This window comes from Aphelocoma coerulescens, unplaced genomic scaffold (assembly GCF_041296385.1).
Source record: "Aphelocoma coerulescens isolate FSJ_1873_10779 unplaced genomic scaffold, UR_Acoe_1.0 HiC_scaffold_94, whole genome shotgun sequence".
NCBI classification, from domain to species: domain Eukaryota; kingdom Metazoa; phylum Chordata; class Aves; order Passeriformes; family Corvidae; genus Aphelocoma; species Aphelocoma coerulescens.
Window position 1 is genome coordinate 566147 of NW_027184076.1, and position 6620 is coordinate 572766.

Below are 6620 nucleotides of genomic sequence, written 5' to 3' on the forward strand. Positions count from 1 at the left end.
TTGCAGCAAACATCACAGGAAGCACACAGAAACTCAATTCCAGAGATGTACTCTGACTTCCCAGGGGATTGGAAGACTGATTTCTTCCTCTCAAACAGTGTTTCCTCTAATTGATGGGTATGGATATTAAAGGATGGATTGTAAAACTGATCTACACACAAAGACTTTGTAATCTCAGCCTTTTCTATCTCCCCAGCAGCTTTTAGATATGGCTGCTTCTGAGTTTCTCATCCCAACAGACCACAGAAAGTGGATTCACCCAGGAAGAGCCCAGATCTGCAGACACACATGCTAAAATTCAAATCTGATTGTATTGTAAAAAGCAACCTTGTGGGTGAGGCTGTATTCTGCAGCTGCAGCAGTTCTGGGGACACACAGAGCTCACTGAAATTTAATAGCCTTCTTTGCAGGAGAGACAATCTGCAAACTCTGCAATATCCTGTCAGCATCCTAGTTGGGCTTCATTCCAAGAGAGATGGGGGTGCACCTGACACTGACCAGTTGTGGACCAATGTTTTTTGCCTCTCCCTTTCATCCCTACAGAGAGGCTGTCTGGAAAATGGCCAGAACAGCCTCCAAATCTGGAGGAAGGACAGGAAAAGCAGACAGAGATTGGTTTTGTTTTCAAGGTCCTGCTTCCCAGTTCACTTGACAATTCCTGTCTGATTCACACTGGAGATGTACACATGATAGAGCACTGCAGGAAAATACTTCAAATGGTCCCTTTTCATGATCTTCCTGAAAAGCAACGGTAGAAACTCTCTCCCTACCTGATGGGCTGTAGGCTGGGTGTGCTGCTCTGAAGATGTGCAGCTGCTGCTCTCTGGAAGGGCCACAAAAAGGCTTTGATGGTCTACGGGAACCAGCGGAATGATGAGCTCAGGCTGGCGTAGAAATCTGTGTGTGCCTGGTTCCTCTGATGAATCCTCAAGAAGTCTGGAGGTGGCAAACACTTTCCTGGGAGTTGCTGGGAAAGCCTCATGCTCTTGAGAACCTGCACTTGTGCTGGAAGGGCTGGAAGCAGCTGTGAATCCTCAGGTGAGGCAGCACCGAGGTTCTGGCACAAGGGAGCTGTGGAGCAGTGAGGGAAGAAGAAAGGAAGCAAAGGGAAGGCCGAGTCACTACTGGTCCTTGGGTGCGCTTCCCTTGGCAGCAACTGCACTTCTGTCAGGCAAGAGAAAAGCTTCGATCCTCACAAGCAGGGTGAGAAAGAAAAAATCCCCACATGTTCTGGGGCTTTACAACAACCAATTTCTTGTCTACTTAGCTCTCCCCTACTCGTTCAACCGTCTGGGAAAACTGTCTCGCTGCAATTCCTTGGCAGGAGGCAGCTGCCAGAAACCCCACTGCCGGGTCTTCTCCCTCTGCTCCAAAGGGACAGGAGGCTCCCTCCAGCTGGGCCAGACAAAGACCGAGCCCTCGGCACTCCGATGCACCCACAGAGAGCTCCCCAAGCATCCCCAGGGCCAGGCAAGGAGAAGAGCCAGCCACAGCTCAGGGCTGGGCCAGCTGCAGGCCCAGCGGGCCAGGCTGTGGCGAGCGCAGCCCCGGCGGGACCGTCCCGCAGCCCCCGGCAGCGCGGCACAGCCGGCACCGCTCCCGGGCCCTGCTGGCGCAGCTGCCTTGCCCAAGGACAGCCCCTGTGCCGCCCGGGGCAGCCGCGCTGAGCGGCCCCAGCACGGGCAGGGCCCGCTCCTGCCCAGCCGGCCAGTGCCCGCGGCCAAAGCCCACGCCACCGTTTGTGCCTGCAGCTCCCACCCTGGTTTTTGCTTTGCCACCAGCGGTTCCTGCTGCTCCCGTCAGGTGTGGGCAGCCAAGACCGGGGGCTGAAAGTGCTGCTCAGCTGGGCCTGGCCGCCAGCCCGGCTCCCAGCATGGCCACAGGGCACAGAGCTGGCACAGCAGACAAGGCAATGGGGACAGAGGCAGCAGAGTGGGGATAGATGTGGTAGAGCAGCAGATGCCTTGACAGGTACCAAGAGACGTACCTAATTATCCATTGACATGGAACATGTGAAAAAGCGGCCTCTAGAATGAAAACCTTAGCTTGATAGGTGTCACTATAAACATCTAGAAGCAGAACTAGAGGGAGAGGGGTTCCAGCTGCCCCACCTTCACAGCTTCTCCCTCAGCCCCTTCGTCCCGCCCAGAGCCATCCTCCTGCAGAGGTTCAGCACGTGGGCGTGGAGGAAGCCAAGGGCTGCAGAGCCCCTGCACAGCTGCCATGGAGCTCTTGCCAAGCCCTGCCCAGCACCAGCCCCTGCCGGCCCTTGCCAGTGCCTTGGACTGACTCAGGGCAGTGTGGAGAGGAGGGTGGGCAGCAGAGCCTGGCACATCCATACCTGGGCTTCTTGGGCTGCCAGAGCTTCCTGCATTTCTCCAGTCTTCTTTGGTGTGTCCTCCTTTCCCTTTCTGGCTGCTATTCCCTGTCTTCTGGCCAGGCCTCTGCTCGCTGTCTTTTCCTTCTCTTTTTCTCTTCCTGGGGCTAGCAGCCTACAAGCCTTTAGCCACAAAGTTGGATTAGAGAGGCAAAGGTGGGAGGCACAAGCTCAGTCCCTTCTTGCTGGAACCAATGTGGGCTCCTTTTACCTTCCTGACACAGAAAGGCTCGTCAGGGCTTCGGCCTTGGCCAGCGACTCTGGGGAGCTCTGGTGGGTGTTTGGAGACAAAGCTGGAGGTGCCTGAAGCAGAAATTCTGGAGGTGAGGGGGGGGGGGGGGATGGAGGGATGAGGGGGATAAGGAGGGAGGGAGGAGAGAGTGGGAAAGGGAGGGAGGGAGGGAGGGAGGGAAGGGGGGGGGAAGGAGAGAGGGAGGGAGGGAGGAGGGAGGAAGAGCCATCACGGCTGAGCCTTGCCTCTGCACAGGAGGAAGGCGCTGGCTGGGGGGCAGCTCTTGCAGGCAGCTCCCGCAGCAGCCTTGGCTGGACACAGGGGGCCGCCAGGCACAGGCACCTCTGGGCAGCCAAGTTGCCTTTGGCCAGCAAGGCTGCAGCCGGCTGCTGAAGCCAGCCTTACCTGCTTGTTCTCGGCCAGCATGGCCTCGAGCTCCAGCTGCTCCTCCTGCGGTGGGCTCAGCAGCTTTGGCCCCAGGCAGACGGCCAGGCTGCTGCAGGTCATTCTGCTGCTGGACACGTGCTGGCCGATGAGTCGCAGCAGTGCCAGCAGCTGCCTGAGGAGGAGCAGCTTTGCTGCGGGCAACTTCTTGGCCCCCCCGAGGGAACAGGAAGGCAGCGTCCATCAGCAGGCCCACGTTGCCCACGGCCGTCCCCAGAGCTGGCCCCAGGCAGGGGGCAGCCAGCGGCTGCTGCGCAGCTCCGCAGGCGCTCTCGGCCAGCGCTCAGGGCTCCAGCGCTCCCGTGGGAAGGATGCAGGGCGTTGCTGCCCAGCTCCTGATTTCCCCCGAGCCCACGCAAGGGAACGCTCCCCGTGCATTGCCCCAAAATCAGACTGCCAGCCAGCAAGAGCAAGCTGTCCAAAAACACAGCCCCTTCAGGAGAGTGTCCCCTTTCAGGAGAGTGCCAGGCTTCCAGCAGTGCCTGCTGCGGAGCTGGAAGCTGCTGCCCACGTTTACTCTTTGAGCTGACAGATCTTGTCCTCTCTGCTGGCCATCTGCATCGCAGCCGTCCAGTCCTCGTAGAGGTCGGTGACGAGGAGCTTGCCGGGGATGCTTCCCAGGAAGTCCTGCAATGCCAAGGGCTGCCGGTGAGCCTTGGAGCACGGTGGCGCAGGCAGGAGCCTTTGCAGCTGCAGCTCAGGAGGACTCACCTTGAGGAGCATGGCCAGCAGCAGCACTGGCTGGCTTGCCATGTCGACGTGCAGGCCGTGGTCCAGGGCCTGCCGCAGCTCCTGTCAGGCTTTGGCGCTCTCTGCTTTCTGGAAGATGCCTTCTGTTGTGGGCCCTTCCTGGTGCAGGACAGCCAGCAGCTCCTGCAGGAGAGGCGGGAGGGCAGGGGCTTGTGTGAGGAGCTGCCCTGTTCGCAGAGCTCTGCCCCAGCCTGGGCTCGCTGCCTCCTGCTGCAAAGGGGCTGGGAGCAGGAGCCTGAGGCACGGCTGAAGAGCCCAGTGCCCCATGGCTGGGGGACATGCGTGGGGACACTGGCTGTGCAGCATCCAGAGGGAGGGACGGGCAGCCCTGTGCGGCCGCCTCACCTGGATGGGCCGGGGCAGCGTGCCGTCCTCCGCGCAGACGGCTGCCAGGGGCTGCCCGAAGAGCGCCCTGCTGCAGCCGGAGCCCTCCTGCCCTGGCGCCCGCGCAGCCCTGGCTGGGCCCCGCCGCAGAGCAAAGGGCCAGGGCAGCCACCTCCTCCTCGTCCTGCCGCTGCTGCTGCTGCTGCCGCTGCTGCCGGTCCCTGCTGCTGCAGAGGAAAAGAGAACCAAAGGCATCAGTGGAGACAGCCAGGCCAGCGCTGCCACAGCCTGCCCTGCCCTGCCCTCAGCACCGTGTGGAGCCATGCAGAACCCCAAGCAGTGAGCAGGCAACTGCAAGTGTGGCTGCACCTTGGAGGCTTCTGAGAGCTGGAGTGTCACTGGGAGAAGCTGCCCCGGGCCTGAGCCTGCCCTTCTCCAAGCTGTGGGCAGCACTGCAGGCTCTCTGTCCATGCACAACCATCTCCAGTGGTCACAGTCCAGCAGGTGCCCTTGCCCATGCCCAGGGGATGCCCTCCTCAGGGTGCCACAGCTGCATGGCCACACTTGGGGCACAAGTGAGGGCAGCTCGGCCAGAAGAAGAGATCGTCTTTGCTTTTGCCTGGTCTCTAGTGAGGTGGAACATTTGGATGAGAGCTGGAGCATTCTGATGGAACACTGCATGGCTCAGCTGGGCTTGCTGGAATCTGTTAGGCACATTCGCTAACTCGATGGGCATTGCTAGGGCATCTGCTCTCCTGTTCCCTTCGGCATTAAATCCTGCCAGGTCAGTGTGTGATCTCACACACTATGCATGACATAGAATGGTTGCTTTCAGTGGGAGATCAGTTGAATCAATTTCGAAAGCAAGTTATGAAGTTTTGGGTTTGCAACCTCCTTTAGTAAGGCTCTCTCTGCCCTGGAAACTACACCTGCAACATAGGCTGAGTCAGTTATCAAATTAAATGGTTCACTGAACCACTCAAATGCCCTGACCACCGCTGTAAGTTCTGCCACTTCAGGATCCTTCAACTACCTGTACATCAGACTCCCACTTCTGAGTGCAGGGATACTTCCATGTGATGACAGACTTGCGGGAACGACCGCAGGCATCTGAAAAGATTGTCAAGGCATTTAATGGTTTTCTGCTTTGAATTTCTTTTGGAATCAGTTTGAAAAGGCAGACCTGGGGCTCAGTGGTGTGCCTGCTGGGACGACAGCGCTTCCTGTACCTTACAGATGGACTGTCTCACCTCCTCTGATAGATGCCTGGGTGATGGGAGGTCATCTTTCCCTCGCAGGAGGTTGAACAGAGGAGCGAGATCTTCTGTTGTCAGCTCTAGGAGAGGCCTCACCCAATTGATGGACCCGCAGAGCTGATGGAGTTCCTGCAAGGTCTTAGGGTTATCAATTATTTTGACTTGTTGGGGAACCACAGTCTGCTCATTGGATTTTTAGTCCAAGGTATTTAAATGGAGAGGTTTTCTGGACCTTTTTGGCCTGGATTTCAAATCCATTTGCCTCTAAGGCCTCAATTACCTTCCCCAGTGTCCAGTCTAAATAGGATTGGTTAGGAGCACACACCAAAACATCGTCCATATAGTGGAGCACTATTGCCTTTGCTGCTAACTTTCTGACAGGGGACAGAATGCGAGCTACATACCACTGGCAGATGGTGGGTGAGTTCTTCATGCCTTGTGGCAAAACTCACCACTGGTAGCGCTGCACGGGAGCCTTTCGGTCGATGGAAGGGACCGAGAAGGCAAACCAGGGCGCATTGTCTGAGCGTAGTGGGATCTGGAAGAAACACTCTTTAATATCAATGACTGCTACCTTCCACTGCCTGGGGAGCATGGAGGGTGAAGGCATTCCGGGCTGCAGGGGTCCCATGTCCTCTATGACTGCATTTATTTTCCGCAAGTCCTGGAGGAGGCGCCACTGGTCTTTCCCCAGCTTTTTGATTCCAAATACCAGGGAATTCCAAGGGCTCTTACATGGTTCGATATTTCCTCTTTTCAATTGCTCCTCCATGAGTGTGCTAAGTGCCTTTAATTTGTCATTTTTCAAAGGCCATTGATCCATCCAGATGTGTTTGTCAGAGATCCAATTTAATTTCTGGAAGGGGCACTCCGCAGTGGCCTGTACAAAAAATGTTGGGGTTGAGATGGAATTTCGACTCGAGCCCCCCACTGGGACATGAGATCTCTGCCCCGCAATGGAAATCCAGAGTCAATTACAAAAGGACGGACTGATGCTATCTGTCCCTCTGGACCCTCAATTTGGACAACTGCCTTGCTTCTTTGAGCAGATATAGATCCCCCCCCACCCGTCACAATACCTTCTGCCAGCTGCAGCTCCCAGTGTGACGGCCAATTGTGGGAAGAAATGACTGTCACGTCTGCTCCCATGTCCATCATTCCTGCCAGGCTGATGTCTGAGCCTTGGCCAGACAGTTTGCAATTAAGCATGGGTTTGTCATTCCCAGCTGCCTCAGCC